Source organism: Canis lupus, chromosome 15 (assembly GCF_011100685.1).
Source record: "Canis lupus familiaris isolate Mischka breed German Shepherd chromosome 15, alternate assembly UU_Cfam_GSD_1.0, whole genome shotgun sequence".
Lineage (NCBI taxonomy): Eukaryota > Metazoa > Chordata > Mammalia > Carnivora > Canidae > Canis > Canis lupus.
Window position 1 is genome coordinate 56471572 of NC_049236.1, and position 13331 is coordinate 56484902.

At 38.9% G+C, this 13331-nt stretch overlaps 1 long non-coding RNA gene across 1 annotated transcript; it reads right to left on the bottom strand.

The window, feature by feature from the left end:
- Nucleotides 1-5252: 5252 nt before the first annotated feature.
- Nucleotides 5253-13077, bottom strand: LOC111098922. The gene is made up of 3 exons (XR_005370017.1): nt 13021-13077; nt 9202-9524; nt 5253-5965 (listed from the first exon to the last, which is right to left on the bottom strand). It is a non-coding gene; the product is annotated as an uncharacterized LOC111098922 (long non-coding RNA).
- Nucleotides 13078-13331: the final 254 nt, after the last annotated feature.

Here is a 13331-nt window from a genome sequence, read left to right on the forward strand (position 1 = left end):
GGGATCCCAGGACCCTGAGATCATGACCTGAGCTGAAGGCAGCCGCTTATCGGACCGAACCACCCTGATGCCCACGAGCCTATATTTTATTTTAAAACACCGATGCTGATGCCGCACTAGTTGTGATCATAGGATGGGCAATTTATGCACTTGTGGAAGATGTAACTATCCTCTCATTTAGGTAAGGAAGTTGACACTGGAGAGCTAGACCGAGACTCAGAGCCCAGTCTGGTGCCTAGGTCCCATACCCGGGTTTTCCCCATGGCTCCCCCACCCTTTCTTTTTCCTTTTACTGTGTAAAGCATGGTGTCCCAACTTTTAATCACCTCACCTATCTTGGCTAGTCTTGAAAACTGCTGTGATTCACTGTCTATGTTGCTGATCCATTTATCTTTTTAAGTAATCTCTAGGCCCAACCGTGGTGCTTGCACTCATGTCCCCAAGATCAAGAATCACATGCTCTGCTGACCAAGCCGGTCAAGCACCCCTGGCCGATTGCATTTTTAAATGCTCTGTACCAAAAAAGAGTTGATAAAAATATATGAAGGCATTGCCATTTGGTTTTAAGTTTATCTATTTATGACTCAACCTCACAAAGATAATTGCAGAATGAAATGCTAGAGCAGCTTTGCAAAGTTTTAATGCTTTCGTTTTAAAGATCAACAAAGGAGAAGATACTGAGCAAAAATAGAAAGCTTCTTATAACATGCGCTGAAGGCCGGACTGACTCAGTAGGTTATTTAGCTTCATTGTGTTCTAAAAATAAATAAACTTGTATTTAGGAGGGTGGTATTTTCTTTGTCTTTTTCCACTGAAGTTTATTTCTTAAGTTTTAGTTTTTATTTATTTAGGTACTTGCAAGGATAATGCCAAGACAGCCATAAGAATATTAACTTTGATATTTGTAATTTATTACTATGTATTATTAATAAGAGTTGATGAATAAATAATGAATAGCAAGATGAACAATGCATATTTTCAAGTCAACAAAATTGGTTTGAGCAATGGTTAGAAGAGAATGATTGAAGCGTGGTGTGTCATGGGTTGCATTCTTCAGGTTTTACCAAGGGGAAAGGATCATATGGAACCAGAAAAGTGTATTAAAGTTTTTTTTTTAAACATTTCAAATGAATTGTCTCTAAAATATTCCTAAAAAAGACACTGGCAGGGAAATAAAAATGACCTGTTCGTAGCTTTACTGTTCTTCTCTCTCAAAGCTCATTTTACTATTTAAAAGCAGGTCCTTCATTATGTCTTTTATTTTAATTTGCAAAATGAGAAGTAAAGTAAGCTAGAAAAGAATTAAAGAATTAAGAACTAAGGAAAATCACATTTCTGATGTCAAGGATCTTCTTGGAATTCTTCATTGTCTCTTATTTGAAAGAAATACGGATGAATAATATTTTTCTCCTATACTACTCAAAAATGGTGCTAGGAGGATTGTTTTAGAAAAACATCATTCACTTTTTAAGGTCAGTTTTCTCTAACATTTATAGGCTTTAGGGTGTCTTCCCGCAAGTTCTATTATTTTAATCATACTGAAAAAAAAAAGAGTAAATATAAATTAAATTAAATATTAAATATGTATGTTCAGGATACAGAGCAATAAACAGAAGAATGTTTTAAAACCCTTTTCATAAAAAAAATAATAAAACCCTTTTCATGAGAATATCACTGTCTAATTCCACTGATTGAGACTAGTCTCTAACCTGTGACGTGTAGAGTTTTCAAAACAAGCTCCACATATGGAAGGGATACACTTGTGTACTGAGGGGATGAAAGGAAGCATTGATTAGCTCTCAAGTTACATTAATGTAACACAACAGTGGGTTTTCCACTTGATTCTGTACCTTTGCATTAATAATGCATGCAATTCTTTGTGAACAGGATTTTACATTCCTAAGAAGATGTATGTGGTCAGGGGACCTTCTAGAATGTTTCAAATTATACCTGCTCACATAAACAGGCTACTGCTGTACTGGTGTGCTCCCTAGTACCTAGCCCTGAGAAATCTGCACGTTCACTGTGGAGAGCCCCTGAGCAAGGGTATCTTGCTAGTTCCTCTCTAACCATCCTTTCTTTTAAAACTCTGTCTTAAGTAATCCTTTCTGGCTACTATAACAGAATACCAGATTGTGTGGTTTAAAAACAAGAGACATTTATTCCTCTGGAGAACTGGGAAGTTCAGGATCAAGGCACTGGCAGATTCAGTGTCTGGTGAGAGCCTGCTTCCTGGTTTGGAGATGACCATTGTCTCTTCTCTCTCTGTCTTCACAAGGTAGAAGGTGCCAGGGAACTCTCGGAGGCCTCTTTAGAAGGGCACTGATCCTATTACTGAGGGCTCCACCTCACGATCTAATTGTTTCCCAAAGGCCCCATCCCATCCCTAGATATTCTCACTCTGGGAATTAGGTTTCAATGTACAAATTGGCTGGGGGGAGGGGAGGAAGTGGGGGGCGGGGGACACACACACATTCAGGCTATAGCAATTGATAGCTAATTTTGAGTATTTGACACGGAATAGAATCACAGCACCTATTTTGGAGAGGGAAGGGTGGTGAGTAGAATCTACTCTCCATCTTCTAAATAAATGTCCTGGATATGTCTAGACAAGTTCAACATATATGACCTGAGTTTCCTACCATGAGGAAGAATGCCTTTTAAGTAGCTTTTCTTAGTAAATAAAGTTGAGGTTTTTGGTATATTTGTTCATCCAGTATGTTTTTTAAAAGCTGTTTTTCTCAGGGTCCCTCAGTGACTCAGTCGGTTAAGCCACCGGCTCTCGGTTTCCGCTGAGGTCATGATTTCGTGGTTGTGATGATCTCTGGTCATGAGGTCGAGCCCTGCTTCTGGTTCCACTCTCAGCGTAGAGCCTGTTTGGGGATTCTCTCTCTCCTCTCCCCCTGCCCTCTCCACCTATTGTGTGCACATTCTCTCTGCCTCTAAAAAAATAAAATAATAAAATAAAAGCTGGTTTTCTATTTAGAACATAAGCTCCCTACTAAATGAGGGTATTTGTACTTTAGAGACGGAAAGCACAATATTGCTTTCCTTTCTCTCTAGGCATGATTGGAAGTGAAATTATGTCATGTTAATTATATGTTTAGAAATAATCTTAAATAGATAACCAACGGGGATTTGTGTCCCTATATTCATTACACTTGAATAGGTTCTAATTGAAAACAAGTCTGAGATTTTAAGAAATGAAACTTGACTGATTAAAACACTGAAAGGTATAGAAAAAACTCATTTGGGGAGTCGATTCGTGTTGTCTTCTGTGAGTTCTATGAAGCAGGGAAAAATCCTATCAGAAAAGATTGCTTGAAAACACAGGATTTCAAAGGATGGTAATCTAAAGAATTTATTGGAAAAATGAATCACAGTTTTCTTTAGTAGGAAAAAAATGCTGCATCCGAATAAATAAGATTCAAGCAAGGCCTTCACATGGTTGTGTTACCACTATATAATGGGAATAACACTGAACTGTATTTTGTGTGGGATAGTTGTTCCCTTCCCCACTCCTGCTTCTGGGCTGCCCTACCACATCTCGCAGCCCCTACGGTGAGAACCAACATCGTGCCTCCCTGTCCCAAACCTGAACTCTCCTTTTCTCTCACACCATGTTTTCTGGCTGTTTATTTTTTCCTTCTTAATGTCTATGTAATGCGTAAACTCTGACAAATTACCTATATCAATCTAGATTACTTTCTAGAACAGTTGAGTAGGCCTGGTAAAAAATGAGACCAGATGATTAAATAGTTAACAGTTACTAACTGGTTTCTCAAGGGAAACAGTTGATACTTGGAAGTTTTATTGCCACGTGTTTGGGATGACTCCTGCCCTCAGAACCCTGAGAGTTATGAAGATCATTTCAAGCAAGTGACTATCAATCTTTTACAGATAGCATCTTTCTGTGTTCTGTCCCTCTTCTCAGGGTAAAGTAGTTGCCATAGAAACAATGACAATGGCTAAATTCAGCCAGAAATATTTGCTGTTATCTATGCCACATGTTAAACATGGTTCTTTCCTTCCTTTGAAGCAGGAAAGAAGTAATCTGGAGAGTGAAGAGCATTGTAACACCTTCGCGTTAATTGCGAGGGTCATGCCTTTTGATTTTGGTAGATGTTGGTCCATATTATCCCCATTTCACAGGTAAGGAAATTGAGGTCATGAGAAGTTAAATTGCTTTCTAAGGGTCACACATGTAGGATTTTAATTGGGGCAAGTCTGATGTCAGAGTCCTCTCTGCCATGTGGCCTCCAGTCATTAGTGACTCTGTATGTATCTTTACTTTCCTCATTACCTAGTTCTTTCTCAATGTTGCTAAAATATCTGCTACCTTTGTGACTCCATGTACATAGTCTTATTCTTGATCCTAAAATTGTTTTAGCAAAGTTTGACATTTTTCAGTCTTCCAAGATTCCAGTTACATTTTACACAACTTTCAATTCCCAGAAATATAACATATTACTTAACTAGAGAAATGTTTTGCTATAAAATACCTATAATTGCTGAAAAGAAATAACTAACACCTAGCTGATTTTAAGGTGGTATCTGCAGAAGACAAAAGTAGTTAGTATAGGAGCTGTGGGTGCTAAAATCCCATAGAGGGGTTGCTGGTGTGGCAGGAAAATCTTTTCTAGATCCAAAGGTTTGGATTTAAATGTCCTTCAGAACTGGACTCATGCAAGATAGAGAGTTAGGATCAGTAAGTCTGCATGCATTCAGGACCCCCAAAATGTCCTTAGTGAAAGCATGGATTAAAAAACAAAAACAAGAGCAACCTCCTGAGTAGCACATTGAGTCAATGAAGAAACTAGTCAGTTTAGAATCAGGGTGAAAGGAAATGGTCTCTTTCCCTGGGAATCTATAAACTTATGGCTGCTCTTACTCTGGCTTAGGATTTGAATTTATACCAGGGTGTGGCAAACATTTTCTGTGAAGAGCCAGATGGTAAATATTATCACCTTTCGGGGCCTTACAGTGTCTAATGCAGCTACTCAGCTCTGCCATTGTAGAAGGAAAGCTACTGCAGACAATATGTAAACAAATGAGCATGTTTGTGTTTCAATAAAACTTTATTTGCAAAAAATAGATGGTGGTGGGACACTTGGGTGGTTCAGCAATTGAGCATCTGCCTTTGGCTCAGGGTGTGATCCCGCGGTCCTGGGATTGAGTTCTGCACTGGGCTCCCTGCAGGGAGCCTGCTTCTCCCTCTCCCTATGTCTCTGCCTCTCTCTGTGTGTCTCGAATGAATGAATGAATGAATGAATGAATGAATCTTTTTTTTTTGAATGAATAAAATAGATGATGGTTTGCTGAAAGCTGATTTATGCTATCAGCCTGCACCAAGTCAAAAAAATGATATAAAATTTGGTCCTGTCCAGTGGTAACCCTAAGGCTCCTGGAAGAAGCAAACATAAAAACTGTTGTGAAGAGACACAACAGGCTGTCAGGGATTCCCGTGCTGAAGATGAACACACATTCCTAAATACAAAGCATACAAGGCAACAGTTTGCCACGTCTGAGAGTCAGCAGACACAACACAACAATTAGGGGAATTAGGTTTCCTGAGAACTCCAGATAACAGAACTATTAAATCAGGAGTATAAAATAAATATAACGTGATTAATGGCATAAAGGAAAGACTCTAAAGCATGAGAAAATAATGAGTCTGTGAAAAACCAACATACAGATTTGAAAGAAATAATTGAATACAATTTCTATAAATGAAAAACTGAAGTAATGGAAATGAAATATTAATAGTTAAAGACCAGAAGTGAGACTTAATAAACTGCAAAGCAGGCTTAAGGAAATTACCTCTATATAATCACTTGGAGGGAGGAAGAGATGGAAAATATAAAAGAGATATAAACTGGGGGTGCCCAATTGGCTCAGTCGCTAGAGGATGTGACTCTGGATCTTGGGGTCTTGAGTTCAAGCTCCATATTGGGTGTGGAGTTCACTTAAAAAAAAAAATAAAACAAAATAATTAAATATATCTGTTCTCTTTTAAAAGAGCGGGGGGGGGGCGGTGGGTGGAAAAGTGGATGGGGAAGAAAATTAAAAGGTATAACTTTCAACCACCCTTATAAAACTTTTTTGGGTCTCTAAAGTGAAAGAATCAAGAGAATGGAAGAAATGTAATATTTAAAGAGATAGCACCTGAAGAACTTTTAGAATTGCTAAAAGATATACTCCTCAGATTCACGATTCACAGTGAGTCCCAAGGAGTCTAAATAAAAATACATTTTAGTGAGATTTCAGAACAAAGACAGAGTGAATAGTTTAAAAGAAATTAGCAAAAAAGAAATTACCAACAAAAGAACAATCATTGGAATGACACCAGACTTCTTACAGTAACAGCAGAAGCCAAAGACGGTGAATAATTTCGAAGGACTAAGAGGCGGTCTATGTCAGAGTTCTATATCCAGCTACACAATCATTATTTGAAGGTGAGAAAAGAGTGAATATTTTAGATCACCATTTCATACCACTGACCACCTTATTCTTCTTAAAGCTCCCTCTTCTTCCTTCCCTCTACTTCCTCTTTATGCCTTTCCTTTTAGTTAGGATGGCTCTGTTCCTCTCCACCAAACTGAACATTCCAGGAAATCATATCCTTGGCTCTCTGCTCTTAGTCACTTACCCTCAAGGCTTTGATTCTTTGTGACTTGCAGATTCACGTTTCTTTGGCCCGTATCCCAGTCCTAGGTCATAAGGCAATGGGAAATGTCTAGTTGATCATGTGACTAGAAGTGTTTAGAGGAACATTGGCCAATCCCCAGTCTGCAAGGGGCCACCAGTGACAAAACTAGGTATCCTTTCCAGTGTCCTTTCATCTTTCAATGCTGTTGCCAGGTTCCTGTTACCTACCATTAAATCTCACTAGTTGTTGTCCCTCTTTCCCACAATTCTCATATTCAGTCTGCTCCTACAGTTCATTATATTTATTTAGAATAACAATTTATTCTTATATACCTTCACCCCATTTAAGTATTTTGTCTCTATATTCTTGAAAAAGTCAATAGTCTTTACTGAGCTCCCTGATTTCAGTCTCCGTCTCTTCCAGTCTGAAGACTCTATGGCCAGGTTACTAACCCTTTCTTCTCGATGATTACCTCTCTTAGCTTTTCATTCTTCACAAGTAGAATTCTAGCTTTATCATGCTGGCATTGGAAGGTTGCTATATTCTGGAACCGTAGTTTGAACTCACTTTATCAATTTTGTCATTCCCCTTAGCTACTTCCCACATTTTATTCTGGACCATTCTGGTTTTCCTTCCTTACCTATATTTTTGTTTCTTGTCCTAGATTTCTCTCCCTCAGGACCTTGTTTTGCTCTATGCCAAGACTGAAATGTTATCTGGTAACTGTGTGAGCCCTCTACATAACATCATTATATTGTAACAGGGGTTTTATAGGGACCGTGTTCCACATCTTTACTTAAACAAAAAGCCTGAACTTGAAGAATGGTTCTAATATTCTAATAGGGAGGAACTTCAGAAAAATTGGTAGACCAAGGGAAAGGATATTCTGGGAAAAACAGAGCCTTTGTGGTTCTCCAAATCACATCACTAGAGGATGTCTCTTGCTTGTCCTGGATTTAATTTAATGTCTAAGCCCGATAGATTAAAGTTCCTTGATGATTAAAAACAGCAGCAACAATAACTTCTATCAATTTTGCATCTTATTCCCACTTCTATATACCCAATTTTGGGTACATAGAGTGTTTAATAAATGCTGCCTAGGTAGGCAGCGTTTTTGAGGATTATAACAAAATTTTATGACTCTTTCACTTGAACTGAAGTAGATCCGTTGGGAGCCCCTCCAGGGCTCATAATACAACATCTCTGAGCAGATCTTTCATCTCCTTGATTACCCCCCATGTTGTCCCTCCTAGAATGCATTTCCCTCTAATAAAAATTAAATTAAAAAAAATTAAATCCTAGCTCCAGCTCCTTTCACTTTCTCTCGGGATACTGTTGAAATTAAGCAGTGGCAGATGTCTTTAGGAGATGTGGATGTATGTTTTTAATTTATTTTCTATCAAACATTGATACACCTTGATGTAAAATCAGTATTTGTCTTATACTTCAGAAGCTTACTTTTATGAGTATGACCATGATATGTATATTTTTCCCTTAAATCCTTTTTCATTCCCATGAGACAGGCAGACAAGATATTTAATACAAAGTGGAACGTTCTTGACTAACATTTTAAATTTTGTCTCCGTTTTGTTAGACTCTGACATTCACAAGAGTGGCTTCCGCCTGTCTCTCACAGTCTATGGGAAGGCTTTGGAACCACAATAGCAGATCATGTGTTTAGTGCCACAGAGAACAAAGCATGTAATATTTTAAGCACCATTACTCTAAAAGAAGACAATGACTGCTAACCTCTTGCAAGACACCAGCAAAGAGGTGGTTCGCTTTTTTTTGTGTGTGTGTGTAACAACAATTAATCATGACAGAAGGACTCGAATGAGGGAAAAGAGGGAAAAGGACAGATGGTTCTTGTTACAATCTGCCCCTAACCTGAATTACCATGCCCTACCATAAATAGAAAGTTTATATCAAAACTGTGAGAAAGAAAGAATCATTAGAGATAAATATCTGCAATAGTTTATACTACCAAATTGTTTAAAACCACTATTTAACGATGAGTACATTTATAATAGTGTGAATACAGCAGAGCCAGAAAAACTTTTGGCTGAATAAACATCAACAGTCATCAAGTATTTGACTGATTCAAAGGTAATATAGGTACTGATGGTTGATAGAATGTAAATATGTTTTAAGTTATTTTTTTTGAGGTGCAGCTTAATACCCCCATCATATTGTCTGGTATGACCTTGACAGTTCCATTCTAAGCCTACATTGCTTTAATACACTAAGCTTTGACTTACATGGAAAAAACTTTTCTGAAAGGTGATTAAGTTTAAATGCCAGATGAGCCCTGGATATTTTCAAATGTACAGATAACACCTATGGTTTGGAAGAATCTTCCATTATTGATTTCAACCAAATGATAGATATGTGAATATTTGGCCAACTTTGTAGATATTTCTTAGCTTCTTCGTGTATACATAAATCTTACTGGACTGTCCTCAGTATGGCGATCTGTAACCTAATGTGGTGTGCAGGGAAGGGTGCTCTAAAACAGAGACAGACTTAAATCACTTAAATGTGTGTATACTTACATGATGAGAATGTCCAGTATTCTGAAAGATAGGATGATAACTCCGGGTAGGAGAGTACACATTTGTGTGGTGATTATTTGTTTTCATGAATGCTTTAGAAGGGACAGTAGCCGAGCAGGAACTCCTCTCCTAAGGACCCCGGATGACCTGCCATCACAGTTCTTCCTGGGTCCATGCCAAGCCTCGTGGTCAATGACGATGATGAGCGCTACTGGCAACAGGGTTTTCAGAAAGAACAGTCAAAACAGACTCCATTTGTTGCCCCGTGGATTGGTTCCAAGAAACATTTTTGTTTCTGGATGATCAAAGCATGGTCTGATAGGCTAAGAATACAATAATGGGTATAATTAGCCAATAATTTTGCAGCAAAAAAATGTCATTAGTGACTGTTAGCTAACTCATTTACATGCTAATATTTTGGGAGAGGGGCTGAAAGAAAGGCTTTTTGACGCTTACATTTTTTAATGTATGTCAGAGTTATTTCTGGCTTTATTGTTGTTGGAGTAACACAAAGGAGATCGCGCTCAGGTTATGCCATCAGCAAATCCTGTGAGGTGACTTGTAGAACCTGTGCACGGTTTCTGGCATCTCCGCTCAAGGCATCTAGAGTGACCTTTCCCTTGAGGTCTGTGGAGAACAAAGGGCTGGGGGAGGGGAGTAGCCCGGGATTTATAGGTTCTATTATGTGCACCCAAGAAAGAAGAGTAAGGACACCTGCCACCTCTCATGATCAAAAAGCAACACGGCCATTTCTATTAAACTAAACCAAACACATGAGGCAGAGATGACAAACTCATTTTGAAAGAAAACGAAGCAAGTTTCTGGATGTAGGCCCTTCCCAAGTCCTGAAAACTAAATCGGGAACATCTCTAATATGTGAGTCACTGCCCCCCTTTCCTGTTAACATTGGCTACCTGAGGATTCTTCTTTCTTTTGTCACCATGAGGAAAAAAATTCTCTTTTTCCTCTTGGCCCAGTAGGAGAGGAGACTGGAACATTCCATTCCTACTTTCCAAACTGAGGAGTTGTGGTGGATGGCAGTTTGGGAAATAGGGAGCCATTCCAGCATCGTGGGCTGCAGGGTGGAAATGTTGCTGTTTTCCCTCAGGAACAACAAGGAACTATAATTTTTTGGTGCAGCCACTTGGGGGTTAGTGGGCTTACAAGGCCTGCTAGAAACCTAACCAATATCACTAACATTCTTTCCCTAGAAATATTTTCTTCTAAGTTCCAAATGAGTTCACAAGTATCCGTTTAGAGAGTAAAAATAGCAGTGGTAAATTGAGGACAACTTGGATTTGGATGTCTTCCTTGTTCATCCTCTCCTTGGGGAACAGGTTAGCAATGTTCTCCTCCTCCTCCTTTGGGAGGAGGGTCGGAGAACATTGCTTGATCTTTTCTTTTCTGTTCTGGTGTTTTAATGATGTTCATTGTTAATCTTACAAATTCTTTTTCAGTGTCCCAAGCTCTTCCCAAGAGAACCACTTCACCAGTAATGATATAAATGCCCTAAAACTAAACTTAGAATTTTAGTGAAAAGATGTGCTTTGATAAGCACAACAAAAAAAATGGTGAGCTGTGTTGGCTTACTACTTCTAAACATAGGAAAGTGAAGTCTCATTAATTTTTATAAACCATTTCCTATCTTTTTAAAGGCTTTGTTAACCTCACAATGGCTCTGCCAGGGAAGTGGGTAACAAGGATTGTTACTACATAGCAAATTATTGTAATGGAGTATACACCCCATTGTACTGTTCTTGAATCTGCACAATGTCATACCTATGGAAGGAGGTTATTCTATTTAGGAAAAATAAATTTTCTTCTATTACTTTACTTAATATTTACCAAGGCTCTCTTCAGCCAAAAAACAAGCAAAGTTCCACAGTGGGTAGTAAAACCAAAACACCGTTATTAATCATGGTTACCTAACCATACTAGCTAATTTAAAAATGAGAAGAAATGAAAGTTCTTCTTCTTCTTCTTCTTTTTTTTTTTTCACACCCTTTGCCATTCCCCGCTCTCCTAGTCCAGTCATTTTCCCCTCTGGGAAATAATCTGGACCAGGAACTACATCCTGAAGCAAACTGAATTTCAGTACAGGCTTTTTGGGGGTTCCTGGTAGTAAAAAGTCCCATTGATTATGATGCATACATAGATCAGGACATTTTTAGCACATTTCTTGCTGGCATTGGTGAATTCTGAATTCTTTAAAACAATTGGATTCAAATAGTAGAAACATATCAGTTTGCAAAGTTTTTGCCATTGTTTTAATCAGTACCTTTTTTTTTTTTTCCAGTTGTATGTGATAGAAACTCCAATAGGTTCAAGGAAAAAAGCTATAGTATATTTGTTCACATAATGGTGAAGAAAATTGTAAAAGAGAGCTGTAGGGACTGGGGGCTCAGAGTCTGGAACTGGGCACAGTGACTCCATGGGCCCCTTCTTTTTTTTTTTAAGATTTTATTTATTCATGAGAGACAAAGGCAGAGACATAGGCAGAGGGAGAAGCGAATTCCCTGCAGGAAGCCCAATGTGGGACTCAATCCCAGGTCTCCAGAAACACTCCCTGAGCCAAAGGCAGATACTCAACCGCTGAGCCACCCAGGTGTTCCCCCATGGGTCCCTTCTTAGAGTCATCTTTCTCTCATTCATCCTTACTTGTCTCTGCTCAGCTTCATTCTGTAGAATGATCTACTGGTAGTAGGGAGGCTAGCCACAGAAGGTCCCAATGTTATATTCAAGTCTTTAGTTCAAGGAGAAGAGGGCCACCTTTACCTCTAATTTGGGAAATTCGGGGTGAAGAATCTCTATCATTTGGCTTAAACTACAGCTTCACCACATGAACTAATCATTATTTGGGGGGTGGTGGTGGTATTAACAGACTTGGCCCACGAAGTCTGGGAGTGGTAGTTGTAGTGATGCAGTATGGAATGGGCATATATTTTCCAAACTCAACAGAAGAAGGAAGTTGACTAGAAGGAGGATATTAAAGCTGAGAGGCAGCTGAGAATATTAACTACACAGTCCTTTACATTATTTCTATTAAGAGCTGGTATCAGTCAGGAGGTTAGGACAGGTTACATGAGACACACATATTAGGTAGTTCGAAGAGATCTTAATAAAGAGATTATTTACAAAAGGGTGAAGAGGATGCCACGAAATGGCCGTGATGCCATTCTCTGGAACTGGCAGGAGCAAGGGCCTTACCCTCTTACGTATATGGTCAAGGGCTACAGCCCACTTCCTCCCTCAGTGACCACTTTAGGGAGGGATATGGGGAATAAATACTCCAAAGTCTTGCTGTCCCCCCTCTCTCTCATCTCCTGCTGATGTACCCTATTGGTTGAACCTATCTAGAAGCCAGTGGACAAGGGCGTCCATTGATAGAGTTCTTAAAAGTCAGTTTAGCAGTGCAGAGCCCAGAGTGGAAAGGGTGGAGATCTGGAGGGACAAACAGAAAATTTCCAGGACAGCCTTATATACACACAGAGAGACCTACAGACTGACAGACATGGGACAAACACATTTAATATAGTAGAAACAACCATTCAATTGAATATCCAGTGAATATTATTATATGTGATAATTATGATTATACATATTATTATGTATATAATATATATATTGCCTGGAAGAAGAGATTCAAAGAGACAGCGGGGCATCATAGAATCTTTTGGAAGTAGGCTTAGATTTTAATCCTCATCTTGAATACTTCAGTCTTGTATCTGCCAACACTAGTGAGGCCAAAGCAATTATATCTGCAGACTAGAAGCAGACTAGACTTAAAATTCTGTTTAACTATCGATAGCAGAAAAATACCTTGGGGGCAGCCCTGGTGGCGCAGCGGTTTAGCACCGCCTGCAGCCAAGGGTGTGATCCTGGAGACCCTGGATCGAGTCCCACGTCAGGCTCTCTGCGTGGAGCCTGCTTCTCCTTCTGCCTGTGTTTCTGCCCCTCTCTCTCTCTGCATCTCTATAAATAAATAAAATCTTTAAAAAAAAAAAAAGAAAGAAAAATACCTTGGTTAGTGGACAAACTTCTTTATGTGGTCAATAAATTTTTGCCTCTAACTAGGTCTTTGAACCAATAGTTGGCTTCTAGTTTCTTTAATGTCACGATGATGATGATGC